The sequence below is a fragment of the Macaca thibetana genome, chromosome 1, assembly GCF_024542745.1.
Source record: "Macaca thibetana thibetana isolate TM-01 chromosome 1, ASM2454274v1, whole genome shotgun sequence".
Classification (NCBI taxonomy): domain Eukaryota; kingdom Metazoa; phylum Chordata; class Mammalia; order Primates; family Cercopithecidae; genus Macaca; species Macaca thibetana.
The window spans coordinates 132,851,098-132,871,711 of NC_065578.1; the positions used below are offsets into that span (position 1 = coordinate 132,851,098).

General features: G+C 42.9%; 1 protein-coding gene across 12 annotated transcripts in view; it reads right to left on the reverse strand.

Moving 5' to 3' along the window:
* The window catches only part of DCAF8 (DDB1 and CUL4 associated factor 8), a 46,837-nt gene extending 37,956 nt beyond the window's left edge, over positions 1-8,881 (reverse strand). For 4 of the 12 annotated variants that reach the window (XR_007719305.1, XM_050757712.1, XM_050757662.1 and 1 more), the window contains exons 1-2: positions 8,390-8,621; positions 7,404-7,477 (exon numbers count right to left, since the gene is read on the reverse strand). The gene's annotated coding sequence lies outside the window, so the exon portion shown is untranslated. The other 8 variants (XM_050757751.1, XM_050757741.1, XM_050757761.1 and 5 more) reach the window with 8 other exon arrangements.
* Between the last annotated feature and the right edge of the window lie 11,733 nt (positions 8,882-20,614).

A 20,614-nucleotide genomic window follows, 5' to 3' on the forward strand; every position in this document is an offset into this window, starting at 1 on the left:
ACATAAACTGGAAGGCGGAGGTTGCAGGGAGCCAAGATTGTGCCACTGCACTCCAGCCTGGGCCAAAGAACGAAACTCTGTCTCCAAAAAAAAAAAAAAAAAAAAAAAATTGTTTCCTTAAAAAACTCATTAGCTTACCAATATAGCATAACTATGTCTAAACAATGAAAAATGTCTTTATTCCTACTGCCATTTGAATACTTTATATACATATATTTATAAGAAATATTTAATTCTACCTTTCAGTTCATTTGCTTCATCATTTGGCTTTGAAAAGCCCTGGTTTTTTTTTTTTTTTTTTTTTTGGCCAGGCACTGTGGCTCATGCCTGTAAACCCCACACTTCTTTAGGAGGCCAGACCGGGCGGATCATGAGGTCAACAGATCAAGACCATCTTGGCCAACATGGTGAAACCCCGTCTCTACTAAAAATACAAAAATTAGCTGGGCATGGTGGGATGCACCTGTAGTCTTAGCTACTTGGAGGCTGAGGCAGGAGGATTGCTTGAACCCAAGAGGAGAAGGCTGCAGTGAGCCAAGATCACGCCACTGCACTACAGGCTGGTGACAAAGCAAGACGCCGTCTAAAAAAAAAAAAGTCCTGTTTTTAAAGACAGCATGCGTTATGAAAGAAAGAAAAGGGCTTTGGTGTCAAGCAGACCTGGGTTTGAATTCTACCTCTACCACCTGCTTTCGAGTTTTTCTTTTGTAAAATGGGATAATATCACCACCCTGCAGGAATTTAGAGGATTAAAGACAACGTATGCTAAGAGCCTGTTTGTACATAGTAGGCATTTATATTATTTTTCTAGTTTCCCATCTCTATACCAGACTACATTTCCTAGAAGCCTAGACTTCCTTACCACTCAGCAATGATTCTCCAAACATCGTATACAATATAGGACACAGTTCCAAGTCTATGAAATCTGCCTACCCATTCTCTCTGGCGTTTTAAAGAATTCAGAGAGCTCCGTTAATATCTTCTTTCAAGTATTCATGTTCTACGAACTACAGTAAGGCAGTCTACCCAGGAACCCATAATATAAGCCTCCCTAAGTTTTTCTCCCTCTTTTAATTAAAAAAATTTTTTTTTACTATTATTATTGTAGAGACGGAGTCTCACTATCTTGCCGAGTAGTCTCAAACTCCTGAGCTCAAGTAATCCTCCTACCTTGGCCTCCCAAAGTGCTGGGATTATAGGCATGAACCACCACACCTGGCCTCTTCTCCCTCTTGAAGGTTCTGAGGATACCCAAGATGGAAGACTGCAAAGCAATCACCATGGATAATGATGAGGATTCAAACTATGAATAAGGAACTTTGTTCCTTCTTTGAATTAATGCCTTCTCTCCCTACTGGTAACATCAAATGCCCAGTGTTTATAGTTTACTGGCTTTAATTCTTTTTTTTTTTTTTTTTTTTTTTTTTTGAGACAGGGTCTCACTCTGTCACCCAGGCTGGAGTACAGTGTTGTGATCCTGGCTCACTGCAACCTCTGCCTTCCGGGTTCAAGCAATTCTCCTGCCTCAGCCTCCCAAGTAGCTGGGACTACAGGCGCATGCCACTGCAGCTGACTAATTGTTGTATTTTTAGTAGAGATGGAGTTTTGCTATGTTGGCCAGGTTGGTCTCGAACTCCTGGCCTCAGGTGATCCGCCCGCCTCAGCCTCCCAAAATGCTGGGATTACAGGCATAAGCCACCATGCGTGGCCTCTGGTTTTAATTCTAATAACAGTATTTCAGACTATGTCAGGAACGCACTCTAACCCTTCAGTGTTAATTTCCAGCAGCAGAACTAAGAAACTTTTTTTTTTTTTTTTTTAAAGAGACAAGGTCTTGCTATGTTGCCCAGGCTGGCCTGAAACTCCTCGGCTCAAGCAGTCCTCCCAACTCAGCCTCCTGAGTAGTCAGGATTACAAGTACACGCCACTGCACCTGGCTGAGAGACCTTTCTATAAAAACATCCAAGCGCGTTTATCTCAATTTAACTAATTCTTAGGGATATCTACTTTTCATTTTGTTTCCATCTCGATTTACGTTTACATCAGAAGTCTGTTGCCATTAACAGTTTTTGCCATTTATATTTCAAATTTTTCTTAAATTGCTGGAGAGGATTTAAGATGAAAAAATCATGCTCCAAAGGTACAACTTACAATAAAACAGTGAAGAGAGGCTTAAAACATCAAGAAGTGCCTTCCTACAGGTTAGGTTAGAAGAAAGGGTCTAATGTTGGATCCTAAGTAAGGTTACCAAAACATACCTGGTAATGTGCCAATGATTAAAGTACACCAGAGGAATACAGTCACTTGGCTACCACTAGAGGTAAACCCTATAGTAGCTTTCCAGATGGCTAAGAAAAAACCAGGAAGAAAAAAAAAAAAAGGCATGTGAGGCAAATATGTATGCTTAACTTCAGAACTTGGCCAGACTTCCTTAAATAGTATCTTCAGAGGATAAATAGCAAATATCTAATCTCAGATACAATGATGAAAATTTTTGCAATGACCCAATCCACTAGACATACTATTAATACATTTCATTAATAAGATGCCATCTTTGTCATATTAATTACTCCCCAGTGCCCTACTGGCAACCTCAAGGCAGCCTCCGTTCATTAATTTATCTGTATCATAACACATTTCTGAGGTTAGGTGGTACTTGAGAAATCTGGCTTCTGGCCCAGGAACTATGTCCTGCAGAGGTAAAGATTAAAAAAAAAAAAAAAAAAAAACCTGCTACAAAGAAGTGACTAATTCATAAAATTCATCACTCACCAATTTTTGAAAAGCTTTCAAAGACTTTCTACTCACTCCAAGAGCAGAATGACTAAATCAATAAAGAGCAAGTAGCCTCCTTTTCTGACTGATTTTAACAGCAATGACGTTTCTTGGGTACATTCGTGAAAATAAAAGATGAAGCTTTTAATATTACTACAAAGCTAAGCTAAAACTCAATGGCTTTTGGCTCTAAAATGAAAATATAAAGTCACCACTCCATGCCTATTGCTGATTCAATTAATTCAGTTGCCTGCGTTCCAAACAGGTGAGGGTAAACAGCAGATTATCTTAGCTCACTGATAATCTGCTTTAAAAAAAAAAAAAAAAAAAGGTAATTCAGTCTCAGAGACTTAAAAACTAACTCCAACACCAATGTTATGCAATACAAAGTCCTGTGTGGATACCGTTATTTCTCTTTTATAATCTGGGTATTTCCTAGACATGTTTAGAATAAACTTTTCTACAGCAAAAATAATGGAGTAATGAATCTATCTACTGAAAGCATTTTAATAGTCACTTTATGATTTTAAAAGTCTATAACTCACCTGATGAATACAAGACTTAGAGGATGAAACTCAAGATCCCAGTCTTTCACAACAGGGTGCGCTTCTATACAATGTCTCCTTACTAGAATCTGTTTGTTTTTAAAATGTCAGTATTGTTTTAAACTGGCAACAAAGAGGCTGCTTTCTTTCAGCTCTCTGTAGACAAGCTTCTGTCTTAGGTTGATCCTACTCAACACTAAGGACCATGGCACCGGGACTGATTCTTTTTTTTTTTTGAGACCAGGTCTCGCTCTGTTGCCCATACTAAAGTGCAGTGGTGCAATCTCAGCTCACCGCAGCCCGTACTCCTGGACTCGATCTTCCCACCTCAGCCTCCCAAGGAGATAGGAGTGCAAGTACTTGCCCCATGCTTGGCTATCTTTTTAACTTTTTGTAGAGACGAGGTCTCAACATCACCTAGGCTGGACTTGAACAACTAGGCTCAAGTGATCCTCCCACCTTGGCCTCCCAAAAGTGCTGGGATCACAGCTATGAGCCAACCGCACTTGGCCTGGCAGATTTTTATACATTTAATTGACTGCACTGAGCAGGGCGCAGAGGCTCACGCCTGTAATCCTGTTCTGGGAGGCTGAGGCAGGAGGACTGCTTGAGCCCAGGAGTTCGAGATCAGCCTGGGCAATATGGTGAAACCTCATCTTTATAAAAAATACAACAATTAGCCAGGTATGGTGGCATGCACCTGTAGTCCCAGCTACTCGAGAGGCTGAGATGGGAGGATCACCTAAACTCAGGAGGTCGAGGTTGGAGTGAGCCATGATGGTGCCACTGCACTCCACCCCAGGTGACAGAGTGAGAACCTGTTTCAAAAATAAATAAATAGACTGCACTTTAAGAGGTTGGTGGTGAGAACTAAAAGGTCACTAGCATTCTTAGCCTTCCACTCCAACCATCCTAGGAAATACTACCTAATAAGATGTCATAATTCTTAAGTAAACACCTAAAACCCTGGAAATATAAAAATATCTTCAAGCTAGGTGCTGTGGCTATGCCTGTAATCCCAGCACTTTGGGAGGCCAAGATGGGAGCATCACTTGAGACGAGCTGGGCAAGTAAGACCTCATCTCTAAAAAAAAAAAAAAAAAAAAAAAAAAAAAAAAAAGGCCGGGCGCGGTGGCTCAAGCCTGTAATCCCAGCACTTTGGGAGGCCGAGACGGGCGGATCACAAGGTCAGGAGATCGAGACCAGCCTGGCTAATACGGTGAAACCCCGTCTCTACTAAAAAATACAAAAAACTAGCCGGGTGAGGTGGCGGGCGCCTGTAGTCCCAGCTACTCGGGAGGCTGAGGCAGGAGAATGGCAATGGCGTAGACCCGGGAGGCGGAGCTTGCAGTGAGCTGAGATGCGGCCACTGCACTCCAGTCTGGGCGACAGAGCGAGACTCTGTCTCAAAAAAAAAAAAAAAAAAATTAGCTAGGTATGGTGATATGCCTGTGGTCCCAGCTACTCAGTTAAGGTGGGAAGATCACTTGAGCTCAGGAGTTTGAGACCAGCCTGGGCAACAAAGTGAGTCCCTATCTCTACAAAAACCAAAAATAAAAAAAAACTTCAGAAGACAAAAAGTTTACAGTGTGGCCCACAGACTAGAAATACTGATTTACTATACACAGATGTTACCTGGGGATTCGTACCCAGCACATAAGGAAATAGAGTCCAAGTTATCTCTTTCAAAGTATTTTCTTTTCTCCTCCCACCCTTTCCGTCACCCGACACGGATCTTCAGAGTTTATAAAAACACAAATGATACAAATGCAATCTCAACCCATCTCACCACCACCCTGGAGAGTCCTTACCTTACAATGGAGAATTCAGACCCTGGATGATGGCAGTTAAAAGTTCATCAAATCTAAACTGATCACTGGTCTGAATGACACAGCCGCTTTCATTGCGATATTATCAGTACTTAATTTTCATGTGCCCTTGCCAAAAAGATGTGAAAGAAAAGCCAACAAAGGGTTTAAAACTCTTCATCTGTGCTGTCATATTATTAAGATGGTCCAGCTGTGGAGCTGAAAAAAGAACTCTTTGGCCGGGCACAGTGGCTAACATCTGTAAACCCAGCACTTTGGGAGGCCAAGGCGGGCGGATCATGAGGTCAGGAGATTGACACCATCCTGGCCAACATGGTGAAACCCCTCCTCTACTAAAAATACAAAAATTAGCTGGTCAAGGTGGCGCATGCCTGTAATCCCAGCCACTCGGGAGGTTGAGGCAGGAGAATCACCTGAACCAGGAATTTGGAGGTTGCAGTGAGCTGAGATCGCGCCACAGCATCCCAGCCTGGCAACAGAGCGAGACTCCATCTCAAAAACAAACAAACAAACAAAAAACAAACAAAAAAACCCCTCTTCATTCCTAACTCCCTAGCCCTGATTCACTTTAAAAAGAAATGAAAACCTTCTCCTCACACAGTTCTTTGATAATTTGTTGATGAGGATCACTGTACAGCCCAACAACAAGGAAAAAAATGTATTCCCTTCATGGCAAAAAAGGAAAGTATAAAGGGTAGTTGCAGGAGAGGTAAACAACATTGTAGCAGAAAGGGAAAGAATTGCAACACTGCCAACTCTGATCAGGTGTGCTAACAGAGAGACCAAGAAGAAGGAACCAATGAACAAAAAAATTTACTGATGTTTAAGAATACATTTTGAAACATACATACACCAATATCTAATATTCTGTCCTCTGGTTATGAACCCCCACCAGGGGATTCATGTTCAGAAGACAATTCTAGGTGGGCACTTACAAAGGACACGTCTAAGTTGATCAATTAAAAATCTGTTGGGAAAATTAACCAGTAAAATATGTTTTAAGGCGAAATGTAAAAGAAGCATAAATTGATGTATAACTTATTCAAAGCTATATCAATGATATGCAGAAAAAAACAAAACATTTTTTGAGTGTGTACCACATGCTCTTAGATTACTAAGAGCTTTAAATAGATTCCCTATAATACTAACAATGACCCTGGGAGGTAAGCGGTATTATCACACTTTTAGAGTTGTGGAAATTAAGAGTCAGAGAAGTTTAAGTAACTTGCTCAAGGTCACATGGCTAAGAAATATTAGTCTAGTATTTAAACCTTAAAATTAAATTAAAAGTCTGTCCAATCTCTAAAGACTGTCCTTTTCTCTTTATATCTTACTGATACACATACACACCATCACTAATCATTTTATTCCAGTACATAATTAGCGTTTTCTAAGTCAGTCATCAAATGGAATAAAAATCACCAGCGTCACTCAATCTTTTCCCACTACAAATCATAAAGATATTAGGAATCAGCCAGGGCTGCCTTCCAGTCACTTAGCTTTTCTGTCACATGCCATGAGCCTCTAGTCTCTGCTACCAGAAACCTGAAAGCTTCAGGAAAACTGCATTTATAAGTATGTTCTGACTCCCTTTTTGGCACCAACCCATGCTGCTGAATGCCCAGGATGTTTCTTCTGCTAACCAAGAATTCTTCAGACCAGCTACAAAAGAAAGAGCAGCCACTATTTATTTATTTATTTTTTTACAAAAAATTTCCCACTATATCCTAAAAAGTCGGAATTCTGAAATAGACTGGACTCAGACACCAACTAAAAGCAGCATCACTCATCACTCCCCAGCTTTTAGTTACAAGCAGCTAAATATTCTCCTCTAAATACCAAGGGATGACAACCCAAAGCTGTGAGAGGGGAAGAGATCTGATTTGACAACAGGCTGAACAGAACGCAGGCTAAGTTCCAGTTTTTAACAACGTAAGAAATATGATCGACACACAGACAAAATACAGTGAAAATGAATAAAGAAGAAAAGAAGACATGGGGTAGGGGACACGCACTCACTCCTAGGCATAAGTCATTTGAAGACATACAGCAATAGTTTAGGACGGAAAGACAAGAAGCCCACAGACAATTAAACTTGTAAAAGTAATTCAACCAGAGCTGGAACAAAGCCAAGAACAACACCCAAACTCTTCGGGAAACTGGTAGGAATTTTATGACTGTAGTGGTCAGCAGTTGAGCATCAGGGTAGTCTGTCTTGAACTCAAGAATTTTAATGCCTCCAACTCCCACTCACCTTTCCTCCTTTTATCACTGAAGTAAGGCCAGGTTGAGCTCCTGAGAAAATAGGTCTGTCGATTCACTGAAGGACTGAGAAAAGTTAAAATTTACATGGCAAAGGTGTGTCTTCTACTGAACATAATAAAAATATTTATGAATACACTTCAGTATGTTTAGGCCTTCTCAAAACTATTTAAAAGCAGAATAATTTATCTAATTCTAATTACTGAATAACCCACACGCATATGGAAATAAAATGAACCAACATGAAGATTAGAAGCCAGGCAAGTAATCTCCCAGCTCCACTAAAACGTAAAGTCATTTAAAAGGATAACCTGAATCTTTTTAACGCTAAACCATAACCAAACAACCTCTCAACAAGAAGCCACAGAGCAGAGGGGGAAATCCCGGAGAGAATGTGATAGCGCTAGTGCCGGTTTGTTTACAGAGACTCCAGTAACAATCATGAGTCAGAAATTCAAGCCACCAGATGCTTTCCAACTAACAGGGACCAAATGGGACCGTTCTAAGATATCCTAAAAGATTTGGGAGTTAGAGGAGGTAAACTAAGAGAATTATAACACAAAGGGTACAAGACCACAAGGCAACAACCGACTCCGGGATTCTTGGACCTCCGCCTTCCGTACAAAGTGCTGGGCCTGGGAACTTGGGATGGGGGAGGGGGACCCATTGCGCGGTGGCCCTGAGGTGAGGGGGAGACGCAGGGCGAGCCATGTCCCTCAATCTAAGGGGAGAAATATGAGCGCACAAATGGGTCACCCAACGAAGCAAGGCGTCCCTGTGAACTGTGGGGGTGGCTCTTGGGGGCAACCCCAGGGCTGACCTGAGGAAAGGACAACCAGTATTCCCGGCGATGACTTCGGGTCGGCGGAAGGAAAAGACCTGAGCGCTAAGAGCTTGGGAAAGGGGTCAGGCCCATCCTTAAGGGAAACCGGCTGGGGAGCGGAGAGGGGGCAGGCCGAGCCGGAACGAGACACAGACCGGGTAAGGTCAAGGGGGGGGTGTCCGGCTGGGGCAGTTACAAGCACGGGAATCGGCGAGGCTCAGCAGCCCGCTTCCCGTCTTGGGTCATCCTTCTGCTAGCGGCTGCTCCGACTGTTCCAGGCCCAGCCGCCCCGTCCACTGCCACCACCAACGCCGCCGCCATCTTACACTGGCCAGCGGCCGCCACCACCACCGCCTCCGCTCTCTGCGCTTGCGCCTGCGCTGCCACGCTTTCCGGCCCCGTTTGCGACGATGTGCTCGAGAAGACTGAGGGAAGAGTGGTCGCGCGAGCTCACGGCTCGCAACCCTCCTCGAAGGACGCACAAGGGGCGGGGCTTAAGACCAACGGAAAACAGAGGGAGGGGCGCGTGCGCATTACCGAAGAGGCAAAGTTGTTTTTGTAGTTTCTTTGGGCTTGCTTTTCTTGTGATACTCAAAACAAATGCGAGTTAGGGGCTTCCCAGAGTTGTGATAGAAATAAACTAAATTTCCAGGCTACCTCCTGGATGATGGCCAATTTTGCCGTTTTTGAATACTGGGAACGAGCAATGATTGCCACAAGGATTTTTCTGAAAATACCCGTTTCCTTTCAGGACTTCGTTTCCTTAAGTGGTTTCTATGCTATCGAGGCCCATTTTCCCCTCAGAGTCTCCATTTACGTATTCTTAAAGAAGGGGCTCAGTAGCTTGAGGTGTAGCTATTCCAGAGGCTCTTTTCTGAAGAGGGGTGATGTGGTAAAAGTTCCCATATCGGGTGATATGGGGTGACTGTTGTACCCTGTTTCGTTATGACACCTACAGGAACCGTGCAGAGGATTAATCCCAGCTGCCAAGCTGGGGAATTTTTTTTTTTTTTTTTCCAACCAGAAGGCCAGGGTGCAAAAATCTGACCCTTTCTCACCTCCCCTACCGCTACTCTCCTAGTCCAAGTCATTATATATTACTTAAGACTACCGCAATAGAAACTTACCTCGTTTGTCTACTTCCATTATTGCCATTGCAATTAAACATAAGGCAGCCTTAAACATAAGGCAGCCAGAGTGATTTTTTTAAATGTAAGGTCTGGCCGGGCGCGGTGGCTTATGCCTGTAATCCTAGCACTTTGGGAGGCGGATGTGGGCGGATGCGGATCACTTGAGGTCAGGAGCTCAAAACCAGGCCAACATGGTGAAACCCGTCTCTACTAAAATTACAAAAAAAAAAAAAAATTACCCGGCGTGGTGGAGCGTGCCTGCAATCCCAGCTACTTGGGAGGCTGAGGCAGGAGAATCGCTTGAACCCGGAGGTGGAGGTTGCAGTGAGCCGAGATCGCACCACTGCACTCCAGCCTGGGTGATGGAATGAGACTCCATCTCAAAAAAAAAGTAAGGTCGTATTATTTCCCCAGTCCCCACCTTGTTCAAAACCTCCAATAGCTTCCCATCACATAATAAAAGTCAAAAGTATGATAGCCTTAGAGGCCATCAAAAAATCAGTTGCCTCTAAGAAGGGCCCTACATGATCTGATCTAGCACCTGCCTATTTATCTGATTCATCTCCTCCCGCACTGCCTAGCTCTGTTCTTGCCTCACTAGCCTTACTGTCACTCCAATCAAAGCATGTCCCAGCCCTAAGGTTTTTTCCTTTTCTTGGAATGTTCATCTACTAGATCTTTACTAGACTTGAAGTGACTATTGAAATCCTACTTCCTAAGGCAGGCAGCTCTTGACTATTTTAACTAAAATGGAACCTCATGCCATTATTCTCCTCTATCCCCTTCCTCTGCATTGTTTTTTTCGTAACATTTTTTACCTATAACATTTAATCTAAAATTACATATTTGTAATCCAGCTATACTACTAGAATATAAATTCTTGAGGGCAAGGACTATGTTTTTATCAGTTTTGTAATCTCAACACCTAGAAGAGGACTACAGCACAAAGTAGCTATTTAATGCCCCACCATCCTATTCATTCTTTCATTCATTCAGTCAACAACTATTTATTGAATTCCTGCTCTGGAAGGCCCTGTTCTATGTGCTGGGGCTGCAACAGTGAATAGAACCAAGATTCTTGCATTCATGGAACTTACTAGTGCAAGGGTTGGGAGCATAGGAGGAGGGGAAAGACACACAGATAATAAAGTTATTAAGAGTACTGTAAAGGAAAATAAAGCAGAATAAAAATGGGTTACATGGATGGGTGTGCTCTTTTACATAGTGGGTTCAGGGAAGGCTCCTCTGCTGAGGTGACATCTAAATAAAGGTTTGAAGTGAGACAGTAAGCTATACATACTTGGGAAAGAACATTTCAAGCAGAAGAAACAACAAGGTAAAGACCCTGCAGCTTGAGTGTGCTTGGCAAGGAAGCCACCGTGGCAAAAGAAGAGATAGGAACTTAGTTTGGAGAAACAAGATGGGAGCCAGATCACTTACCGACTTATGGACCAATGAAAGGACTTTGAATTTTATCCTAAGAATGCTGGGAAGCCATGGAGGGTTTTGAGTAAAAGAGTGGCATGATCTGATTTGTAATTGAAGATGTTCACTGTGGTTGATTCTTTGAGAACTCCCTATAGGGAAGCCAAATAGAAGCTAAAAGACCAGTTAGGAAGCTATTGAAGAAGACCTACAAGACGAGTGTTGCAATGAAAGTGGTAGGATTCAGGATGTACTCTGAAAGTGGTGGAGAGGTGATGTGTTAATAGATTGAATGTGGGGGACAAGATAAAGACAAGAATCAAAAATCAGTAAAAAAGTACAAAAGTCAAAGTACAAAATACAAAAATCAGTTTGATTTGAGTAACTGGATAGTGATGTCGTTTACTGAGATAGCGCATGTGGGGAGACAGGAGCAAGGGTTTCTTTTTTTGGCAGGGGGAATGTCCAATTTTACTTCAGACATATGAAAGTGGAGATCCCTATTAGATTTCCGAATGGAGTTACTGAGTAAACAATTGGAAATATGAACCTGGAGCTCACAGAAGGGACAGTGAGAGGTATAAATTAAGGAGTAGTTAAGTTATAAATGGCATACATAGCCACGGGGTGGAGAGAAATCAATGTGGAAGAAAAAGAAGCAGTTTAAAGACTGAGACCTCTAATCCTGAGGCATTCCGAAATAAAGGTCAGAGAGGAGGAACATACAACAAAATTTATTTTAAAAGAGTAGCCAGGAAATAGGAAGAAAACTCAAAAGTGAGGGGTCTTATAAAACAAACCAAAAAAAGGCTTCAAGAAGGGGCTATAATCTCCATCATTCCTGCTCATAAAACAGGTTAAGATCACTGAAAATTGACCATCGGATTTGGAAAATGGAGGATCAGACCATGGCAAGTCATCTTAGTGGAGCTATAGGGATAGAGGCCTCTCTTTCTACGATCTGCTTTTTGTACCGTTTTGTGGACACAATGGTTATTACCACCAAATCAATTGCCATTACCACTGAATTGTCCCTTTCTTATTTGGGCTTTCCTATTTGAGGTTGTGATGATTATTATCCCTTGTGTATCTATCTTATCTCTCTAATCATTTATTCAATTAGCTTCTCTTCCCCTTCATTCTATGTGTTCTTTCAGTGATTGTATCCATTCTTACATTTAAACTACTGTCCAGGGCTGGGCGCAGTGGGTCACATCTGTAATCCCAGCACTTTGGAAGGCCAAGGTGGGTGGATCATTTGAGCTCAGGCCCAGCCTGGGCAACATGGCAAAACCTCGTCTCTCCAAAAAATACGAAAATTAGCTGGCATGGTAGTGTGACCTGTAGTCCCAGCTACTCAGGAGGCTGAGGTAGGAAGATCTCTTGAGCCTGGGAGGCAGAGGTTGCAGTGAGCTGAGGTCACACCACTGCACTCCAGCCTGGATGACAGAGTGAGACCCTGTTTCCAAAAAAAAGAAAAACTACCATCTACATAATGATGACTTCCAAGTCTTTATTTCCAACTCAGGCTTTAGACTCACATACCTGATGGCCAATGGCACTTTTTTTTTTTTTTTTAACAGCTTTCTTTCTCCTTTTTTCTCTTTCTTTCTCTTTTCTTTCTTTTTCTTCCCTCCCTCTCTTTCTCTTTTCTTTTCTCTTTTTCCTTTCTCTCTCTCTCTCTTTTTTTTCTTTCTCTCTTTCTTTCTAGACAGAGTCTGTGTCGCTCAGGCTGCAGTGCAGTGGCACAATCTTGGCTCACTGCAACCTCAGCCTCCCAGGTTCAAGCTGTTCTCCTGCCTCAGCTTCCCGAGTAGCTGGGATTACAAGCACCCGTCACCACACCCGGCTAATGATTATATTTTTAGTAGAGATGAGGTTTCACCATGCTGGCCAAGCTGGTCTTGAACTCCTGGCCTCAAGTGATCCACCCACCTCGGCCTCCCAAAGTGCTGGGATTACAGGCATAAGTCACCGCACCCAGCCTTTAACAGCTTTATTCATATAAATTCACATACATATAATTCACATACAGTTCATTCATTTGAAGTATATAATTGGCCAGGCACAGTGGCTCACTCCTGTAATCCCAGCATTTTGGGAGGCTGAGGCAGGCAGATTGCTTGAGTCCAGAAGTTCGAGACCAGCCTGGGCAACATGATGAAACCCCATCTCTACAAAATAAAATACAAAAATTAGCCAGGTGTGGTGGCATGCACCTGTAAGTCCCAGCTACTTAGAAGGCTGAGGTGGGAGGATCACTTGAACCCAGGAGGCAGAAGTTGCAGTGAGCTGAGATCACACCACTGTACTCCAGCCTGGGCAACAGAGGGAGAGGCTGTCTCAAAAAGAAACAAACAAACAAAAAGTATAAATTCACTCATTTAAAGTATATACTTAAATGGCATTTTTTGGGGAAAAAATGTATTCCTAGGTTAAAAAAAAAAGTATACATTTCAATGGCTTTTTGTATACTTATAGATACATGTGACTATCACCACAGTCAATTTTAGAGTATTTTCACCACCTCAAAAAGAAACCTAGTGCCTTTTAAGCTAATCTCCATTCCATCTTCCCATTCCCCCAACCAGAACCCTAAGAAACCATTCATCTATTTTCTGTGTCTATAGATTCCTTAACTCTAGACTTTCATATGAATGGAATCACATAGTATGTGGTCTTTTGTGACTGGCTTCTTTAACTTAGCACAATGTTTTCAAGGTTCATCCATGTTGTAGCATTAATCAGTACTTCATTTCACCTTATGGCCAAATAATATTCCATAGTGTGGATGAACCACATTTTATGTGTTCATCTGTTGATGAATATTTCAGTTGTTTCCACCTTTTGGCTATTATGAATAATGTTGCTATCAACATTAATATACAAGTTTCTGTGTGAATGTGTTTTCATTTCTCTTGGGTATATACCTAGGAATGAATGGAATTGCTGGGTCATATGGTTAACTCTATATTTAAACATCTGAGGAACTGCCAGGCTGTTTTCCAATGCAGTTGCACCATTTTACATTCCCAGCAGCAGTGTATGAAAATTCCAATTTCTCCCCATCCTTGACAACACTTATCTCACTTTTTGATTCTAGTCATCCCAGTGGTTGTGAAGTGGTATCTCATTGTGGTTTTGATCTGCAATTCTCTGATGACTAATGATGTCGAGTATTTCTTCATGTGCTTACATAGGTCATTTTTATGTCTTTTCTGGAGGAATGTCTATTCAGATCCTTTGCCCACTTTTAGATTGACTTTTCTTTAAAAAAAAAAAAAATTTTTTTTTTCTTTTTTTTTTTTTTGAGTCAAAGTCTTGCTCTGTCCACCCAGGCTGTAGTGCACTGGTGTGATCTTGGCTCACTGCAACTTCTGCCTCCCAAGTTCAAGCAATTCTCTTGCCTCAACCTCCCACATAGCTGGGACTACAGGTGCACGCCACCACGCCCAGCTAATTTTTGTAGAGACTGGGTTTCGCCATGTTGGCCAGGTTGGTCTCAAACTCCTGACCTCAGGATATCTGCCCACGTTGGCCTCCCAAAGTGCTGGGATTACAGGCATGAGCCACCACACCTGGCCAAAAAACAATTTTTCAAGGAACCATGTCTCACTCTGTTGCCCAGGTTGGAGTACAGTGGTTATTCACAGGCACGATCATAGTATAATGCAGCCTTGAATTCCTGGCCTCAAGGGATCCTCCTGCGTAGCTAGGACTACAAGTGCATGCCACCATGCCCAACAGATTTTCTTTTTTCTTTTTTGAGACAGGTTTTGCTCTGTCATGAACACAGTTTATCGCAACCCTGACTTCCTGGCGTCAAGCAATCCTCCTGCCTCAGACTCCCGTGTAGCCGGGACCACAGGCACATGCCACCATGTCCAGCTAATTTTTTTTTTTAGAGACAAGGTCTCTTCGTTGTCCAGGCTGTTCTTGAACTCCTGAGCTCAAGCAATCCTCCTGCCTTGGCCTCCCAAAGTGCTGGGATACAGATGAGAGCCACCACACCCAGCCCAGACTTTTTTTTTTTGAGATGGAGTTTTGCTCTTGTTGCCTGGGCTGCAGTGCAATGGTGCGATCTCGGCTCACTGCAACCTCCACCTCCTGAGTTTAAGTGATTCTCCTGCCTCAGCCTCCCAGGTAGCTGGGATTACAGGCACCCGCCACCACATCCAGTTAATTTCTGTATTTTTAGTAGAGATGGGGTTTCACCACGTTGGCCACACTGTTCTCAAACTCCTGACCTCAGGTGATCCACCCGCCTTGGCCTCCCAAAGTGCTGGGATTACAGGCGTGAGCCACCATGCCCGGCCCAGATTGCCTTTTTATTATTAAGGATATATTCTAGATACAAGTCTCTTATCAGATATGTGATTTGCAAATATTTTCTCCCTTTCTGCAGGTTGTGTTTCATCATGATGTCCCTAAGGCACAAAACTTTTAAATTTTGATGTGTTCAAACTTATATTTTTGTTGTTGCTCATGCATTTGGTGTCATATCTAAGGATCCTTTGCAAAACCCAAAGTCATGAAGATTTTACCTCTGTGTTGTCTTCTAAGAACTTTAGTTTTAATTCTTTTATGTCATTCATCGATTTTATCTTTTGTAAATAGTGTGAGGTAAAAATTGAACTTCAATCCTTTGCATGTGGCTATCCAGTTGTCCCAGCACCATTTGTTGAAAAACTATTATTTCCATATGGGATGGTCCTGGCACCCTTGTCAAAAATCAATTGACTATATGTATGAGTTTATTTCTGGAATCTTAATTCTATTCCATTGATCACCACATCAATTCTTGTGCCAGTTCCACATTGTATTTTTTCTTTCTTTTTTTTGGACAGGGTCTCACTTTATTGCCCAGGCTGGAGTGCAGTGGTGTGATCTCGGCTCACTGCAGCCTTGACCTCCTAGACTCAAGTGATCCTCCCACCTCAGCCTCCCAAATAGCTGGGACCATGCCTGGCTAACTTTTTAAAATTTATTTTACGTAGAGACAAGGTCTCGTTATGTTGCCCAGGGTAATATTGAACTCCAGGGCTCAAGGGATCCTCCTGCTTTGGCATCTCTAAGTGCTGGGATTACAGGCATGAGCCACTGCACCCACCCTTAACTTTTTTGTAGAAATGGGGTCTCACTGTGTTGCCCAGGCTGGAGGATTTTTTTGTATGCAAGATAATGCCATCTGTGAATATAGTTTTGTCTCTTCCTTTCCAATCTGGATGCCTTTTATTTCTTTCTCTTGCCTAATTGTTCTGGATAGAACATTCAGCACAATGCTGACTTGAAGTGGAAAGAGTGAATATCCTTGTGTTCCTGATATTGGAGGAAAAGTATTCAGTCTTTCACCATTAAGCTATGATGTTAGCTATAGGTTACTCATAGGTGCAATTTTATGAAGTTGACAAAGTCCCCATCTATTCCAGCCAATGGCACCTTAACATTCCAAAACTGAACTCACTTTTGCTCTACCTTCTGTCAAACCCAAACTGTTCTGATTCTTGATATTTCTTAGTTGGCACCACTATTAACCTGTCTTAGGTTGGATTCTCTAAAAGCAGAGCCTGAGAAAGTGATTCTGTACAAATGGTTTATTGAGGGAGTGCTCTCAAGTAAAACCTGTAACAAAGTGAGGGAAGCAATATAGGACAGGGGGGAAAGTTACCCAAAGATATAGATTCAGATGGTAAGTTTAGCCTCCACTAGGAACTCTGGAACATAAATGGCACCACATTTGTCCTACCTTGAGGAAACGGGGAGGAATTTTGTAATATTTCTTTTTTTTGAGACACAATCTCGCTCTGTCACCCAGGCTGGAGTGCAGTGGTGCAATCTCGGCTCACTGCAACCTCTGCCTCCCAGGTCAGGATAAATTTTTGCTTTTTCCAAAATGGAAAATGTTCAGTGTAATCAACTCACCATCAAGTGTCTAGTTGTTCTCCTTGAGTAGTACTGAACTGGGGGTTCAGCATTGGTCTCTGTTGCTGACAGGTCTCTATTGTTGAACACTCAGCAATAGCAGTAGCTAGGTCAGCTTTGGGTGAGAGGAGTCCATGTTACTAGGCCAATGAGTAGCGTCCATCTCTGCCACCATGGTGATTCTATTCGTGAGTACACTGTGCAAGCACTGGGATAGCTGAGGTAGTTCTGATAAATTCATCCTGTCCAACATGGTGAAACCCTGTCTCTACTAAAAATACGAAAATTAGCCGGGTGTGGTGGCAGGCGCCTGTAATCCCAGCTACTTGGGAGGCTGAGGCAGGAGAATCGCTTGAACCTGGGAGGTGGAGGTTGCAGTGAGCCAAGATCTCGCCATTGCATTCTAGCCTGGGTGACAAGAGCAAGACTGTCTCAAAAAAAAAAAAAAAAAAAAAACCACCAAAAACATCTTGTCCATCTGGTTACTTCGTCCTTTGCTGGCAATGCTTTAATAGGCTCCACTCTCCCTGGCCCATCCAAATACTCTTCATCCAACCTTGTCACCCATTTTTAAATCTTGTTTCTTCCAGGCCCCTGACCAGCAAAGCCAGTGACCATGAGTTCTTGTATAACTTTATCTCCAGCCACTTTTTTCTTTTCTCAAAGGAAATGATCAAGTACATTGCCTGAAGCCCTACACGTTAAGATTTCCCTCATCTTTGTCTTTCATGACCACCTGAGTAGGTCTCAGTGAGAGGTTGTAGTCCATCTGGCTTGCCCCAGCATAACAAGGCAGTCTTACCCATAAACCAGGCCTAGAGTTTTTCCTCCTTTGTAAGGTGGCTGAAGGAATTTTTGTATGGCCAGAGGCATGAGCTAAGAAAAAGGTATCAGTGCACCAGAGTAGGTGACATGGGAGTGCTGGGGCCCCTTGTTCAATTTAACTTACTTGTGCCACTAAGTTTGCTTGGGCTTCTTCCCAAATGCACCATTTCCATTGTAAGATGGTTTGCTGCTGTATACACCCAACCTCATGACTTGGAAGGTCTAATGATAACCAGCTGGTTATATGGGCAACTGGTCACACTTGATATCACTTGATATCTCATGGCCAGACGCTGAGTCTCTTCCAGGGCCTAACAGCAAGCCAGAAAATGCATTTCAAATGGTAAAACTTTTTCTGCTAAAAATGGCATCACCTTACTCCAGAATCCTGGAGGTCTGGGCTGGAACTCTCCCTCCTACTGGGTATTATCAAAGAATCTACAATCTCTTCCTACCATAGATACCTCTAGTACAATGGAATTTTCCAGGTGATATGGCCCCCTGGACCTGTTGCAGAGCTGTTCCTTGCATACCCAAGTGCAGAATATGCTGCCTCCAAAACCGTAAGAGGCCTGCAATAACCTGTACTTTACTTTAGAGGCGATGTTCTAGAATGCTTCAGACCACTGAACTAAAAATTTCACCAGTCGCAGGCCCCTGCATCTTTGCAGCATTTATCCCCTACCACCTTGAGTAAATATGTCTAACCAAGGAATCCAGGGTACTTGACACTGCTTGGTTGTAGGGTCTGATTAACATATCCTTAATACCTGATTAATATAACTTTTTTTTTTTTTTTTAAGACGGAGTCTCACTCTGTTGTCCAAGCTGGAGTGCAATGGCGCAATCTCGGCTCACTGCAACCTCCGCCTCCCAGGTTCAAGTGATTCTCCTGTCTCAGCCTCCCAAGTATCTGAGACTACAGGCACACGCTACCACGCCCAACTAATTTTTGTATTTTTAGTAGGGACAGGGTTTCACCATGTTGGCCAGGTTGGTCTCAAACTCCTGACCTCAGGTGATCCACCCACCTCAGCCTCCCAAAGTGCTGGGATTACAGGTGTGAGCCACCACGCCAGGCCAGATAGTAAATATTTTCAATTTTGCCGGCCATATGGTCTGTGTTGCAACTACTGCATTCAGTCATTGTAGCACAAAAGCATCCACAGACAATATGTTAATAAATGATAGTTGCATGTTAATAAAACTTTATTTGCAAAAACAGGTAATGAGCCAGATTTGGCCTGTGGGCTGTAGTTTGTGATCTAGCTAGATTAGCAGCTACATACCTATACAACAGCCTGTTACTTTGTCCAGTAAAGAAAGCATATCCAACACAGCACTGCAATTGGGACTACTACTTGCTTAAGTTTGTAGTATTTCATTGTTATTCACTATAGGCCATCTAGTTTTTGCACAGGTCAAACAGCTGAAACTGAATGTGACTATGATGGAGATAACACCCCTACAACCTTTGTCTTTAAGGGTTGAACTCATCTCTGCCATTTTCCCCAGAATACAGTATTTTTTATTTTCTATCTTGGCAGAGGTGGGGGTGCAGTTTCAGGAGCATGGCCTTTCTGCCAAAACTGCTAAACATGTTCATTCTGATTATACATTTGGAAACGGGGGATATGATCATAATGCGGGGTTTTTGGACACACTGTAAGAGCAGGGTTAGGGGTGTTGAGGGGAAGACACTGTGGTGGTACTTCGGGTTCCTGGGTATCAGTGCCAACTCAGAACCCTGTAACCCTGTTTCCCAACTCAAAAACATCTACATATTCTTTTCCCAGTGTTTGGCTGTGATATTTTAAAATATATATTTGGTCTTCAACCCCTTTTCCTGGAATATAACTTCTAAAATCCTTGAAATCTTCAAAGTGATGTCTTATCATATTCCAATGAGTTGACTGATGGTTGCCATCCCCCTAGGTAGCTTCAGGATGGGGGCCAGTCAACAAAAAAACTAAAGCAGTATTAGAGGGTTGGAACTTTCAACCCCACCCCCAAACCTCTAGAGAAAACAGAGGGGCTGAATTTTAAATTAATCACCAATGGCCAATGGTTCAACTAATCATGCCTACATATAAAGCCTCCAAAAAGACCCAAAAAATACAAGATCCAGACAGCTTCCAAGATGTAAAACACATGAAGGTTTCTAGAGTGAGGGATCCCCAACACCTGGGCCACGAACCAGTACCAGTCCATGGCTTGTTAGGAACTGGGCCTCACAGCAGGAGGTGAGTGGCAGGTGGGCCAGCAATATCGCCTAAGCTCCACCTCCTGTCAGATCAGCAGCGGCATTAGATTCTCAGAGGAGTGCAAACCCTATTGTGAACTGCACATGCGAGGGATCTAGGTTGTGTGCCCCTTATGAGAATCTAGCTAATGCCTGATGATCTGAGGTGGAATGGCTTCATCCCGAAACCATCTCCTGACCCCCGTCTGTGGAAAACTTTGTCTTCTGAAACTGGTCCCTGGTGCCAAGAATGTTGGGGACCACTGTCCTAGATGGTGGCATGCCCAGAGAAGGAATGGAAGCTCTGCAATCTTGCCTTATACATCTTTTCATCTTTTTTTTTTTTTTTTTTTTTTTTTGAGAGATGGAGTCTTCCTCTGTCTGTTGCCCAGGCTGTAGTGCAGTGGCGCAATCTTGGCTCACTGTAACCTCTGCCTCCCTGGTTCAAGCAATTCTCCTTCCTTAGCTTCCCAAGTAGCTGGGACTATAGGCATGCACCACCACACCCAGCTAATTTTTGTAATTTTTTTAGTAGAAACAGGGTTTCACTATATGTTGGCCAGGCTGGTCTCGAACTCCTGACCTCAGGTGATCCACCCGCCTTGGCCTCCCAAAGTGTTGGGATTACAAGCGTGAGCCACTGGCTCCAGCCATGTTTTCATCTATATTCATTGTAATATCCTTTAAATAAACTGAAATATGTGTTTCCCCAAGTTTTGTGGGCCACCCTAACAAATTAATCAAACCCAAGGAGGGGGCTGTAGACACCCTGACTTATAGCACAGGCAAAATAACCCAGGAATTGCAATTGACATCAGAAGCTGGGGAGACAGTCT